Source organism: Vespa crabro, unplaced genomic scaffold (genome assembly GCF_910589235.1).
Source record: "Vespa crabro unplaced genomic scaffold, iyVesCrab1.2, whole genome shotgun sequence".
Lineage (NCBI taxonomy): Eukaryota > Metazoa > Arthropoda > Insecta > Hymenoptera > Vespidae > Vespa > Vespa crabro.
This window is the reverse complement of record NW_025813595.1, coordinates 4,802,327-4,820,484: the sequence shown is the minus strand read 5'-3', so window position 1 is coordinate 4,820,484 and position 18,158 is coordinate 4,802,327.

Here is an 18,158-nt window from a genome sequence, read left to right as displayed (position 1 = left end):
TTTTTATTATTAGAATATTTCGTTATAATCGTTATTATTATTATCGATAACATCGTTATTATTTCATTATTGTAAATATTGTTATTATTATTTCTATTAATATAGTTATTATCGTTATTATCATTATTATTACTATAATTAATAATATTATTATTGTTAGTATCATTATAATCTTTATTACCGTTATTATTTTTAATTTAAGTATTATTATTATTGTTATTATCATTATTAACGTTATTATCATCATTATCGTTATTATTGTTATTACTATTATTATTATTATTGTTAATATCGTTATTATTGTTATTATCTTCATTATTATCGATATTGTCGTTACTATCTTTATTATGGATATTAATATTATTATTATAATAATCGTTTTTATCGTTATTATTCTTACTATCGACATTATAAATATTATGATTTCCGTTATTATCGTTAATACCGATTTTGTCTTTATTATTATTATTATTATGATTATCGTTATTATCATTAATACCGTTATTAACTTTATTATTATTATTATTATCCTTAATACCCTTCTTATTATTATTATTTTATGTTTATTATCATTATTATCGTTATTATCATTATTATTATTATTATTATTATTATTATTATAATAATTATTATTATTATTATTATCATACTTATTATCGATGTTATCTTTATATTTATTATTATTATTATCGTTATTATGGTTATTATCGCTACTATCGCTATTATTATTATTATTATCGCTATTAATGTTATTATCGTTATATTAGTTTTATTGTTATGTTTATTATCGTTATTATCATTATTCTCGTTATTATAGTTATTATAATTATTATTATCATTGTTATTTTATTATCATTATTATGATTTTTATTGTTGTTTTTATTATTATTTTTATTATTATCGTAATTATTCGCAATTACCATAATTATCGTCTTTAATGTTATTATAATTATCGTTATTATCGTTATTATTATTATTATCGTTATTATTGTCATTACTATTTTCGTTATTATAGGTATCACGGTTAAAATTAATATTAGTATCGGTATTATCGTAATTATTCTTATTAGTATTATTATTATGATTACTGTTTTATTGTTACAGCTATTATTGTTATTATTATTATCGTTATTATCATTATCATTGTTTTTATTGTTATAATTATTATCAATATTATCCTTATAATAGTAATTATCATTATAATTATTATCGTTAATATTATAATCGTTATTATCATTATTATTGATATTATTGTAATGCTATTGTCGTTCATACTTTTATTATCCTTATTATCGATTTTATTATTATTATTGTCAATATTGTTATTATTGTTTTTATTGTTATTATTAGTATCGTTATTATCTTTACTTTGTTACTATTAATATAATTATTATCGTTATTATCATTATTATGGTTATTATCGTTACTATTATTATTATTATCGTTCCTATTGTTAATATCATTAATATCGTTATTATTATTATTATTATTATCGTTATTATCGTTATTTTTATTATTATTATTATAGTTATTATCGTTATTATCGTTAATATCATTATTATTATTATTACAATCATTATTATTATCATCTTCATAATCGTTATTATCTTTATTATCATTATCGATATTATCGTATATAGTTATTATTATTGTTATCGTTATTATCGGTATTAACGTTATAATTGTTATTGTTCTAATAATTACTACTATTACTATCGCTATTATCGTTATTATCGTTATTATCGTTTCTATTATTATTATTATTGTAGTTATTATCGATATTACCGTTATTTTTATTATTATTATTGTTATTATCGTTATCATTGTTATAATTATTTTTCCTTTTTTCGTTATTATATTTATTATCGTTATTATCACCGTTATTATTATTAGTGTTTCTCTTATATACGCTAATAGCGTTATTTTCTTTATTATTATTATTATCGTTATTATCGTTAATATAGTTATTATTATTATGGATATTATCTATATTATTATTTTTATAAAAATGTTATAATTGTTATTATCGTTATTATCGTTAATATTATTATTATTATCGCCATTATCATTATCATCATTGTTATCGTTACTATATTTATTATTACTATCACAATTATCGTTATTATCGTAAATATCGGTATTATCTTTATTATTATTATTGTTATGATTATCGTTAATATCGTTATTATCGTTATTATTGTTATTGTTATTATTGCTGTTTTCTTTGATATAGTTTTTAACTATATGACTATTATTAATATTATCGGTATTATCTTTAATAACCTTATTATCGTATTTAATATTATGTTTATTGTCATTATTATCTTTAATATTGTCATAAATTTTAATATATTATCGTTCTAATCGTTCTTATCCTTATTATCGGTGTTATTATTCTTATTAATATCGTTATTGTCGTAATTATCGTTATTATTGTTATTGTTATTATTATTATTATTAACATTATTTTCGTTATTATATTTATTATCGATAATATTACTATTATTATTTTCGTTGTCATCGTTATTATCCTCATTTTTAATAATATTATTATTTTTATTATTCTTTTCTTTGTCATCGTTATTATTCTCATTTTCATTATTATTATTATTATAATTATTATTATTATTATAATTATTATTATTATTATTTTGTTGTTATCGTTAATATTGTTATTATTTTTTTGGTTAATAAGGTTATTATCGTTATTATTGTTCTCATTATTATTGTTATTATTGTTATTATTGTGATTATTATTATTATTGTTATTGTTATTATCATTATTATAGCTTTGATCCGTTATATCTTTATAATCTTTATAATTTTTATTATTATTATTATCGTCATTATCGTTATTATTGTTACTATCGATATTATTATTATTACTGTAATCGTTGTAATCGTATCTTTATTATCGTTATTAACGTTAATATCGTTATTGTCTTTATTATTATGATTATCGTTTTTATCGTTATTATCAATATTATTGCTGTTATTATCATTGATATTTTCGTTAATATCTTTATTATTATTATTACTATTTTCTCTATTTTCGTTATTATTATTATCGATATTATGTATATTATCATTATTCTTGCTCCTATTATTATTATTATTATTATCGTTATTTTCTTTATTATTGTTATTGCTGTTAACGGTACTATCGTTATTATCATTATTATCATTATTATTGTTATTAGTGTTATCATTATTACTATTATTATAGTTATTATCGTAATTATCGTTATTATTGTTATTATTATTATCGTTGTTAACGTTATTTTCGTTATTATCGTTATTATTGTTATTCATATTATCGTCAATATCGTTCTTAAAGTTATTAATGTTTCTCTTGTTACTTTTACTACTATTATTATGGATATTTTGGTCCATATCGTTATTAATATTATTATGAATATTATTATTATTACATTTATTATTTGTTTTTATCAATATTATTATTAATATTCTTGTCGTTATTATCGTTATAATTTTTATTATTATTATCATTTTTATCTTTATTAACGTTATTATCGTTATTATTTTTAATAATATTATCGTTGTCATTGTTATTATTATTATTGTTATTATCAATATTATCGGTAGTATTTTTATTATTATTATTATCGTTTTCGACGTTATCGTTAATATTGTTATTATTATTATCGATTTTATCGTTATTATTGCTATTATTTTATCGTTATTGACTTAATTATCGTTATTGATTATATTATTATTTTCGTTATTACCGTTATTATAGTTATTATTGTTTTTATTATTATCAATATCATCGTTGTTATTGTTATAATAATCGTTATTGTCCTCATAACTGTTAATATAATTATATTGTTTTTATTATGAATGTTATTATTTTTATTACCTTTATTATTATTATCGTTTTATAATTGTTATCGTTATTATTGTAATTATTGTAATTTCTTTATTATTATTATCGTTGTAACCGTTATTACCGTTATTATCGATATTATTATTATTATTATTTTTACCGTTATTATCATAAATATCATTAGTGCCGTTAAAATTATTATTATTATTATTATTATTATTATTATTACTATTATCGTTATTAATATTATTTTTCTAATATTATTATCGTTATAACCATTATTATCATTACCATTGATATTATTACTATTATTAATGTTGATACTATCGTAATTATAGTTATTAAAGTTTTACTTATTATTATTATCGTTACTATCATTCTTATCGTGTTTATCATAATAATTATTATTAGTATTATCATTATTACCGTTATTATGTTGTTTATCGTTATAATTAATATTATTATTATCGTTAATATCGTTATTATGAAGTTTATCGTAGCAATTATAATTATTATTTTCGTTAATATGTCTATTATTGATGTTATCGATATTATTATTATTACTCTTATCCTTCTTATCGATATTAACGTTATTATTGATATTTTTATTATTATTATCATTTTTTGTTATTTTTAGTATTATTATTATTATAGTTATAATTATTATTATCGATTTTCTCGTTATAATTGTTATTATTATTATCCTTATTACAGTTATTATCTATATTGTTGTTATTATTATTACCTTTCTTATCGTTATTATTATTATTGATCTTATTGTCAATATAGTTATTATCTTTATTATCGCTATTAATGATATTATAATTATCGTTATAATTGATATTATCGTTATTATTCTTATTATTATTCCTATTAATTTCGTTATTATCGTTCATATTGTTATAATTATTATCATTATTATATATTTATGTTCATTATTATTTTTATTATAATAATTATTATTATCGCTATAAATGGTATTATTGATGATAATTATATCGATACTATAGTTATAAACCCAATTATTGTTATCGTTATTATTGACATTATCGTCATTATCGATAATATTGTAATTATATTTATTGTTATTTTCGTTATTATTGTTATTATTATTATTATTACCGTCTTTATCTTTTTTATTATTATCGTTATTATCGATACTATCATTAATATCGTTATTATGGTTATATTATTATTATTATCGTTATTATCGTCATTATCGTTCTTTTCGTTATTATCATTAGTAACGTTATTATCGTTATTATTATTACCGGCATTATCGTAATTATTATTATCGTTATTACCGATATTATCGTTCTTATCGTAATTATTGTTATTATTATTATTATTATTATTATCGATTTTATCGTTAATATTTTAAATCTTATAACCGATATTATCGTTATTATCGTTATCATTATTATCGTTATTATTATTATTATCTTTATGTCCGTTAATATCGTTATTATCTTTATTATTATCGTTATATCGTTATTATTGATATTATTATTGTCATTATTATTGTAATTATTTTTATTATTGTTATTATTATTTTTTTTGTTATAGTTATTATAACTATTATCGTTATTATGGTTAATATCGTTATTATATTTATTATTATTATTATTATCGTTTATATCGTTATTACCGTTATTATTATTATTAATACTGTCGTAATTATAGTTATTATTAATATAATAATTAACGTTATTAACATTATTATCGTTATTATCGTTAACATCGTTATTATTATTATTATAATTGCCGTTATTAACGCTATTATCCTTATTTTGGTTTTTCATCGTTATAAATGTTATGATAATTACCGTTATTGTCTTTATTAATTCTTCTTTATTAATGATATTTTTGTTGTTATTATTACTATTATTATCGAATTCAACGTTATTATAGTTGTTATTCTTATTACTATTATCGGTACTTTCCTGACTATCGATATTATTATTATCGTTAGTATCGTTATTAATGTTAGTATACTTATTATTGTTTTTATTACTACAATTATTATCGTTGATATCGTTATTATCTTTATTATTATTATTATTATTATGGTGAATATCGTTATTATCGTCATAATTATTATTAATGTTTTCGTTATCATCGTTATTATATAATCGTATTTATTGGTAATATCGTTACCATTGTTATATTTATTATTTTTATTATTATTATTATCATTATTATTGGTTTTATTATCGTTAGCATCGTTATTATTATTGTTACTATTACCGTTATTATCGTTATTATCGTTATTTTAGATATTACCCATATTATGGTTATTATTGTTATTATTATTATCGCTAATATCGTAATTATCGTAATTATTTTTATTATTATAATCGCTTTTATTGTTACAATCCATATTATTATTATCGATATTATCGTTATCACCTCTCTTGTTGTTATTATTGTCATTATTATTATTATCGGAATTTTCATTGATATTGTTATTATTATTATGAATATTATCGTTATTATCGTTAGTAATGTTATTATTGTTATTATTACTACAATTATTATCGTTGTTATCGTTATTACAGTTATTATTTTTAATATTGTTATTATTATAATTATTATCATTATAACCGTTATTATCGTTATTATTATTATTATTACCATTATCGATAATATCATTAGTATCATTAATGTTTTTATTGTTATTACTATTATTATTATTATCGTTTCTTACTTTAATAGTGTTGGTATTATTATCGATATTATCTTTATTATCGCTATTATCGTTATTATTTTTATTATAATTATTGACGGTATCGTTATTATCCTTACTATCGTTATTATTATTATTATTGTTATTATTAATAATATTTTTACCGTAATGATCGTTATTATCGTTATTATCGTCATTATCGACATTATGGTTAATACTATTATTTTTATTATCGTAAGTATTGTTATTATAAATATTATTAACTATGTTTTGATAATTATTATCGTAATTAGCGTTACTGTTGTTATTATTATTATCGTTATTATCGTTATTATCGTTATTTTTTTATTATTATTATTATTATTATCGTTAATATCGTTATTATGCCTATTATTATTATCGTTATTATAGTTATTATCTGTATTAATTCTATTATTATTAACGTTACCATTGTTATTATCGTTTTTATCATTTTTATTATTATTTCTATTATCGCTATTATCGTTATTATTATTATCGTTATTTTCGTCATTATCATTATAATTGTTATATATATTATTATCGCCATTATCGTTATTATTGATATTAATATTATTGTTATTATCATTATAATCAGGGTAATCTCAATAGGAGCAGGACCTTGCACCTCCTTCTAAACCAGCTCCGCTCTGAGATAAAGCTGATATCGTTTTAATCAGCGAACAATACCAGGACACAGCAGGAATAGGAATGTACGCAGACCAATTGGTCACCGCGGCCATTTGGATCACAGGTCGCTGACAAATACATGTGTCCGATCAAGGATCCGGATGTGTATACGTTTGGGTGAGACAAAACTCGACGACTTATATCAGTGTATATCTCACCCCAAACGACACGGAGGGAAGAGCACGGGCTATCCTTTTCAGCCCAGAAAACAGAGATCGTGATACTAACGAAGAAGCGTATCAACACCTTGCGCAGCTTCTCCGTAGGAGACGCGACGGTCCAGAATAAGCCGTCCGTCAGGTACCTAGAAGTAATGCTCGATTACAAATTCAATTACGGATTGCATATAATAATGGCATCCGACAAGGCGGCAAATGTAGTATCCACTCTGGCACACTCATGGCCAATGTCAACGGCCCCCGACCTTGCATTAGGCGAATACGGATGCGTGCCGCCGATGAAGTGATGCTATACGTCGCGGAAGTATGGGCCGAGGCGTTGCGATAAGAGAAATATCGCAAGCGCATAGTCGCGGTACACAAGAGGAGTACTCTCCGAATCGCGTGCTCCTACAGCACGGTCTCAGAGCCCGCAGTGCTAATTGTCATCGGAGTAATCCCGATCGACCTACTAGCCAAGGAGAGACAATTCGTCCATCAGCAGAAGCCCGTTCTGGGGAAGGAGGAGGCATCATAGTAAGCCGGGTCTAACAGCATCGAGACCTGACAAAGCAGATGGGAGCAGGAACCTAGACGCAGATGGACTGCCCGACTCAATGGTCGATATGACAACTGGATAACCCGAAAGGCGGGTGAGGTAAATTTCTACCTCACCCAATTCTTAACATGGCATGGCCTGTTCTTCTCCTTCCTCGCAAAGATGGGGTAAGTAGCAAACGGCAACTGCCCCTATGGGGATTCGATCAAAGAAGATGCAAACCACATGTTCTTCATATGTACCCGGTGGAGCGCCGAATGACTTGCCGTAGAGCAGGAGCTTGGGGACATCTTGCTGGACAACAATGTCGAGAAAATCCTGCGAGGGCAGAAGAAGTGGAACAGGGTGGTCTGTTACGTAAGGGAAATCTTACGCAATAAGAAGATGGTTATGGATGGCCCATAGACGTGCCACCAACGTTGTTCCAGGTTCCTGCCACTTAGAACCGAATGAGAGAGACCAGTTTAGGGACATGAGGCAGTGGTGTCATTCCGAAGTAATTCTACAAAGCGGTGCAGGGATGGTTTCACTATGCCACTAGGATGGAAATGCGTTTAGTCGGTAGTGTCTATTCCAACGATGAGCCCGACACTCCAGGGACTATAATCCCAAATGGTAAAGGGTTCCTCTAGCGGTCAGGGACCCTAGGTAAGTGCGTAAAAATTGGCATTCACAGACCGTCAAAAAAAATAAAAAATAAAAAAAAATTATCTTTATTATCATTATTATCGCTATGATCGTTATTGTTGTTATGAGTGTTTTTATTACTACTATTAATAACTTTATTATCTTTATTATTAATATTATAAATATCATTAATACAGTTATTATAGATATTATCGTTATTATTATTATTATAATCGTTACTATCGTTTTTATCGTTATTATTAACATAATTATTATTGTTATTTTCGCTACTATTATTATCGTTATTATCGTTAATATCGCTATTATAATTATTATTATTATCGTTATGATCGATATTATTATAATCGTTAATATTGTTAGTATTGTAATTATTATTATTACCATTATTATCGTTATTATCGTTACTATTGCTATAATTATTATCGTTATTATCGTAATTATCGTTATTAATTTTATTATTATTATCGTTATTGTCGTTATTATTTTTATTATTTTTAGTATCATTGTTATTTTTATTATTATTATTAATATTAATTTTGTCATCCATATTATTTGAAATTATTTTTAACTTTATGATCGTAATTATTATTATCAATTTTATTATTATTAAAGTTATTATCGTTATTGTTGTTATTTTTATAATTACTATTATTGTTATCATCGTTATCATATTTATTATGGGTATTATTATTATTGTTATTAATGTCGTTATTACCGTTATCATCGATATTATTGTAATAATTATTAACTTTATTACCGTAATAATTGTTATTATTATTATTATTATTATTAACGGCATTATAATAATTATCGTTACTAACTTTATTATTGCCATCATGATTATCGTTATTACCGTTTTTACTGTTATTACTTTTATTACTGTTATTATTATTTTTATTACCATCTATATAATCGTTATTATCGTTATTATTGTTATTATTATTATTAATATTACTATTTTTATCTTTACTATTGATATTATTATTATCGATAATATCGGTATTAACGATTATATCGTTCATATTGTTATTATTGTTATTATTATTATTATGATTATTATCGTTATTATCGATAGTATCGTTATTATTATTATTATTATTATCGATATTATATATATTATTGTGTATTATTATTACCGATAATATTGTTATTAACGTTATTATTGTTATTATCGTTGTTCATGTTATTCTTATTATTAATATTATCCTTAATAACTTTATTATCATTATTTATATTAATATTATTATTGCTATTATCGTTATTATCGGTATTATTGTAATTAATATTATCGCTATGGTCGTTATTATTGTTAGTATTAGAATTATGATCGTCATTGTCGTTTTTATCGCTAATGTAGCTAGTATTGTTATTATTATTATATTTATTACCTCTTATTACCGTTATTATCGATATTATTATTAATTTTATTACCTTTACTATCGTTATTATCGTTATTATGATTATTATTATTATCGCTACATACGATATTATTGTTAATATTATTAATATTTTCGACATTATAATTTTTATCGTTATTATGGTTTTATTGTTATAATCGCTATTATAATTATTATTATTTTCATTATTAATGTTATATCTTTAGTATCTTCATCATTATTATTATTATCATCGTTATAATCGTATGTATCGTTATTATCGTCATTATTGTTTTTACTAATAATAATAATATCGTCATTATCCATATTATCGATAATATTGTTATTATTATTATCTTTATTATCGTTATTATTGTTAAAATTAATATTGATTTTATTATTTGAGTTATTATCTATATTACAATAATTATCGTTATTATTGTTGTTATTGTTATCGTTATTGTCGACATTATAGTAACTATCGTTATTAATTTTATTATAATTTTAGTTATTATCGTTCTTATCGTCATTATTGTTAATATTGTTATTATTAATATCTTTTTTAACGTTATATTGTAATTATCAATTTTATTACTACTATTATTATCGTTATTTTCGTTATTATCCTTAATAGTATTATCATTATTATCGTTATTATCGTTATTATCAATGTTGTTATTATTATTATTATCGTCATTTTTGTTATTACCGTTTATATCGTTATTATTATTGTTATTGTTATTATTATTTATATCGTTATTATCGTTATTACCGTTAAGAATATTAATATAATATTTTTTATTATTGTTATTATCGTTATTATCGTTATTATCAATGTTACTATTATTATTAGTAACGTTATTACCGTTTTTATCGTTATTGTTGTTATTATTATATATTATTTTTTTCTTAATTATCGTTATTATTGTCAATGTTGTTATTATCCCTATTATGATTATCGTTAATAATGTCATCATGGTCATTATTACTATTAGTTTTATTATAATCATTATAATAATTATCGTTATTATCGATATTATTGTTGTCGTTATTATTGTTTTTATCTTTATTATCAATATCATCATTAATATTATTTTCGTATTTATTAGTTTCGTTATTATGGTTAATATTGATAGTATTATTAACGTAATTATCGTTGTTATCGTTATTAGCGTTATTATTGTTTCAATTATTATTATTATTGTTACAATTGATATTATTGTTATTATTATTATCGATGTCATCCTTATTATCGCTATTATTGATCTTATTATTATCTTTATTATCGATATTATCGTTATTATCGTAATTAATGTTACCGCTATTACCGTTATTATCGTTATTATCATTATTCTTGTTATCGTTTTTATTGTTATTATCGTTCTTATCGTAATTAATACTATTATTATCGTTATTATCGTTATTATTGATTTTATGAATTTTATTATTATTTTTATTATGGTTATTATTGTTATTATCTTCAATAACATTATCGTTATTACCGTTATTGATGTGTTTATTATTATCGTTATTATCGTAAGATATCCTTATTATCGTTATTATTACCATTGATATTATTGCTACTTTCGGTTTTATCTTAATTATAATAATGATTATTATCTATATTATCGTTATTATTTTTATTAATATTAATAATATTATTGTAATTATCATTAATATCGCTATTATCGTTTATAATGGTAAAATTATTATTATTATTATTATTATTATCGTTATTATTATAATTATCGTTATTACTCTTATTATTATTATCGTTATTATCGTAATAAAAGTAATTATCGTTTATAATTTTATTATAATTATATTTCTTATCGTTTTTATCGTTATAATTGTTAATATTGTTATTATTTATGTCGTTTTTAACGATATATTCTAATTATCAATATTTTTATTACTATTATTATCGTTATTATCTTATTATGGCTCTTATTACTATCGTCATTACCGTTATTATCATTAGTATTGTTATTATCGTTATTATGATAATCATAATTATCATTATTATTGTTATAAATATTATTATTACTCTTTTCATTATCGTTATTATTGTTGCTATTATCGTTATTATCGTTATTATTATTATCGTTATTATCGTAATTATCGTTATTATTGTAATTATCGTTATTATCGTTCTTATGATTATTATTATTATCTTCTTTATCATTATTACTATTATCGTTATTTTCGATACTGTTGCTATTATTATTATTATTACCTTTAACGATATTATCGTTATTATTATTATCGGTATTATCGTTATTATCGTTATTATCGTTATTATTATTATTAATATTATTATCGTTATTGTCATTAATATCGAAATTATCATTATTATTATCAATATTACTATCGTTATTATGGTTATTATTGTTATCATTATTATTAATATTGTCGTTATTACATTAATATTATCGTCGTTTTTATCTTTATTATCGATATTATTATTATTATTATTATTATTATAATTAATATTATTATTATCATTATTATTATTATTACTGTCGTTACTATCGTCATTTTCGTTATTGTCGTTATTATTATTATTATTGTTATTGATTTTATTTTCAATATGATCGTAATTATCGTTATGATTTTTATTATTATTATTATTAGTGTCGTTGTTATCGTTATTATTGTTACTATTATATTAGTTATTATCGTTATTATCGTTATTATTGTTTCCTTTATGAACGTTAATACGTTAATATTGTAATAATTATTTTAATTTTTACCGTTATTGTCATTATTATCATTCTTATGCTTATTACTGTTACTATTCTTATCGTTATTATCGTTGATATCGATATTATCGTTATTATTATTATTATTATTACTATCGTTATTAACGTTATTATCGTTTTTATTGTTATTATTAGTATTATTAATATCGTTATAAACTTTATTATTATTATTATTATTAATGTTAATGTCGATATTATCGTTATTCTTATTATTACTAATGTCGTTATAATAGTTATTATTATTACTGTTTTTTTCTTCTTTTTCGTTATTTTTATTATAATTATTAATATTATTGTAGTAATTATAGTTATTATCGTTATTATTGTTATAATTATTAGCGTTAATATCGTTAATATCTATATTATCTTTATTATAATTTTTATTATTTCCCTTAAACTTTTTTACCATTATTATTGTTATTATTATTATCGTTATTATCTTTAATATAGTTATCTTTGTTATCGTTATTATCGTTATTATTGTTATAATTTTTATGATTACTAATATTATTATCCTTATTATACTAACAATTTTTATTATTATTATTATTATTATTATTGTTATTATTATTAATATCGTTGTTATCGTTATTACCATTTTTATCGTTATTATTATCATTAATATTGTCGTTATTATCGTTATTATTATTATAATCATTATCGTTATTATCATTATTATCGTAATTATTGTTGTTATTATTATCGTTATTGTCGTTAGTATCGTTATTATCGTTAATATTACTATTTTTATTATCGTATTTTTCGTTTTTATTGCTATTATTATTTTTCTATTAGCGTCATTATCGTTATTATCATTATTATAGTTATTATTATTATTATTATAATGATTATCGTTATTATTATTACTATTATTATTATCGTTATTACCGATAATTTCGTTATTATCGTTATTTTGTTATTATTATTATTATTTTTATCGTAAATATTTTTATTATCAATATCGATATTATCGTCTATATCGTTATTATCGTTATTATTTTTTTTATCGTTAATAATGTTATTATCTTTATTATTATTATTATTAACGTAAATATCGTTATTAATGCTATCACTATTATAATTATTATTGTTATTACCATAATTATTGTTATTATCGTTATAATTGCTTTTATTATTATCGTTATTATCATTAATATCGTTATTATCGCTATTATTATTATTAATATTAATATCGTTATTAAAGATATTATCTTTATTATAACCATCTTCATTATCGTTATTATCATTATCGTTATTATCGTCATTATAGTTATTATTGTTACTATCGATATTATATTTATTACTATTATCGTTATTTTCGTTAATATCATCATTGTTATTTTCCTTATTATGGTAATTATTGCTATTATTATTATTTTTATTATGGTTATTAACGTTAAAATTATTATTATTTTTATCGATTTTTTCGTTAAAGTTTTTATTATTATTTTCGATTTTATCGTGTTTATCGATATTATTATGACTCGTTATTATCGTTATTATCGTTTTTAGCTTTATCATTAATATTCTAATTTTGTTATTATCGTTATTGAAGTTTTTATTTTTATTTTTACTACCGTTATTAAGCTTATTATAGTTATAATCATTACTATAGTCATTTTCGTTATTATTATTAATATTATAACCGTTATTATTGTTATTATCGTTATTATTATTATTATTATTATTATCGATATAATCGTTATTATTTCTATTACTTTTATCGATATTATCGTTATTATCGTAATGATTATTATCCTTATTATCGTTAATATGATGATCATTCTTATCATTATTATGGTTATCATCATTATTATCGTTATTATCGTTATTTTTATTACTTTTTTTATTATTATTATACTTAATGATATTTTCGTTAATATTGTTAATAATATTTTCGATATTATCGTTATTATCGTTATTATTATTAACGTTATACTCGTTAATGTCGTTATTAGGCATATTATTCATATTATTGTTATCGTTATTATCGCTATTATTACGTTTATTATTGTCGTTATTTACGAAATTATCGTTATTAATTTTACTATTATTAACGTTAATTTCGTCATTATCGTCAGAATCGTTAATATAATTACTATTATTATCATTATTATCGTTATTATTGTTACAATAGATACTATTATTATTATTATTATCGTTACTATCGATATTATCATTATCATTATTATTACTACTGTCGATATTATCATTAATATTGTTATCGTCATAATCTTTATTATCGTTATTATTGTTATTATTGACAACATTACCAACATTATTATCGTTATTTACTTAATATCGTTATTATAATTATTATTTTTATTATTATTATTAGCGTTACTATCTTTATTATCGTTATTATTATAATTGTTATTTTCGTCATTATAGTTATTATAGTTATTATTATTATTATTATTATCGATATTAGCGTTAATATTGATATTATTTTTATCCACCTTATCGTTATAGTTATTATTATTGATATTAAATACGTTTTCATCGCTATTATTGTTATTACTGTTATTATTACTTCTATTATTATCGTTATTACCGTCATAATAATTTTTATTCCTAACATTGCTATTATTTCTTCTATTTTTATCGTTATTATCGTTATTGAGGTTTTTATTTTTAATATTATTTATTTTATTATCGTTCCTATCATCACAACTGTTATTATCGTTAATTTAGTTAATATTATTATCGTTAGAAACTGTAATATCCTTATTATCTTTATTATTTCTATTATTATTATTGTTATTATCGCTTTTGTCGTTATTATCATTATTTTCGTTTTTATCGTTATTATCGTTGTTGTTATAAACGTTATCATCGTTCTTATCGTTATTATTATTATTATTGTTATTGTTATTATCATCATTATTAATATTATTATTGTTATTATTATCTTCATTATCGTTATTACCGGCATTATTATTATCCTTATTCTCGTTATTATGAATATTAGCGTTATTATTATTATTATTATTATTATTATTTTTATTATTGTCATTATTAACATTATTATCGTTATTATTATTATTATTATTAACGTTATAATCGTTATTATCGTTATTAGAGGTATTATCCCTTATATCGTTATTATCTTTATTATTATTAATATTATTATTGTTATTATCGTAATTATCGTTGTTATTATTAATAATATTGCTGTTACTACCGTTAATATTATTATCGTTACTATCTTTATTATAGCTATTATAATTATTTTTACTACTATTATTATCGTTATTATCGTTATTACTATTACTAGTAGTACCGATATTATCATGATTATACTTATTATTATTATCGTTAAAATTGTTATTATGGTTATTATCATTATTATTATTATCATTATTAACGTTAATATCGCTGTTACCTTTATTATTATTATTATTATCAGACATATCGTTTTTATCGTTATTAACATTACTTCTATTATCGTTATTATCGTTATTATTGATATTGCTATTATTATTATTATTATTATTATCGTTATTATATTTATGATCGTCATTATCTTTTTTATTTTTATTATTATTATTATTATTATCGACATTATCGTAAATATTGTTATTATTATTATCGATAAAATCGTTATTATCGTTATTAATATTCTCGTCATTATCATTATTATTATTATCGTTATTATCGTTATAATCTTTATTAATGATATTAATATTATTATAATTATTATTATCGATAATATCGTTATTGTCTTTATTATTAGTATCGTTATTATTATTATTATTATTATCTTTATTACTGTTATCATCGATATTATTGTTATTATTATTTTCGTCAATATCGTTTTTATTGATAATTTTATTTCCGTTATTATCGTTATTATTGCTATTATGATTATTATTACAATCGTTTTTGTCTTCATTATCGATAATATAATTTTTATTATAATGATTATTATAGTTATCATTGTCATTATTGTAATTATTATTATCGATGTTATCGTAATTATCTTTATTATAGTTATTATTACTATTATTATTATAGTCATTCCCGTTATAATCGTTATTATTTTTATGATCATTATTGTTATTGTTACTATTATTATTATTATCGTTTGCATCGTTATTATCTTTAATATTGTTATTATTTATAATATTACTTTTATTATTATCGTTATTTTCGTTATAATTGTTATTATTATCTTCGTTATTGTCGTTAGTATCGTTATTGAATTTATACTTATTATTTTTTTTATCGTTATAATCTTTATAATCGTTATTATTCATATTACTATTATCGTTATTAACGTTATTATCGTAATTATAATTATTGCTTTTTTCGATATTAACGTTATTATTATTATTTTTATTATCGTATTTATGTTTATTATTGCAATAATTATTCTCGTTATTATCGTAAGTATCGTTTTTAATTTTATTACTATTTTCGTTATTATGGTTATTATCGTAATAATCGTTATTACTATTACTATTATTATCATAATTATCGTGATTATTGTTACTATCGATATTATTATTATAATTATTATCGTTATTATCGTTATTATTATTATATCTAATTTTTTATTATTATCGTTATTATCTTTATTATTACTATGAATATTGTCCTTAATCTTGTTAATAATATTATCGTTATTATCGTTATTATCATTATTATTTTTATTATTATTATCGCTTTCATCGTGATTATCCTTCTTTTCGTTATTATTATAAATATTTTTGTTATCGTTTTGATGTCGTTTTTATTGTTATTATTATAATTATTACAGTTATAATAATTATTAATGTTTTTATTATTCTTAAATTTATTAACGTTATTATCATTATTAATGTTCTCATTATAATTGTTATTATCGTTATTATTGTTATTATTTTTATCGTCATTATCGTTATTTTTGTTCCTATCGATATTTTTATTATTACTGTAAAAGTTATTAACGTATTATTCTTATCGATATTATTGTTATTATCGATAATATCGATATTATCGTTACTGTCTTCATTATTATTATTATTATTATAATTTTTATCGTTTTAATCCTTATTTTCGTTATTATTATGATTACTACTATCGTTTTTATCGTTGTTATCGTTATGATTGTTATTATCATTGTCGTTAATATCCTTAATATCGTTATTACTGTTCTTATAATTATTGTTATTATCGTTACTATTGCTATTCTTATTATTATTATAATCTCTATTATCACAATTTTCGTTTGTATCGTTATTATCGTTATTATCTTTATTATTATTATTTTAATTATTGTTATTAACGTTATTATCGTTATTAATATTAATTTTATTATCGTCATTATCATTATTATTATTACTATTACTACTATTATTATCGTTATTATCGTTATTATTGTAATTATTATTATTATTATTATTATTATTATTATTATTATTATTATTATT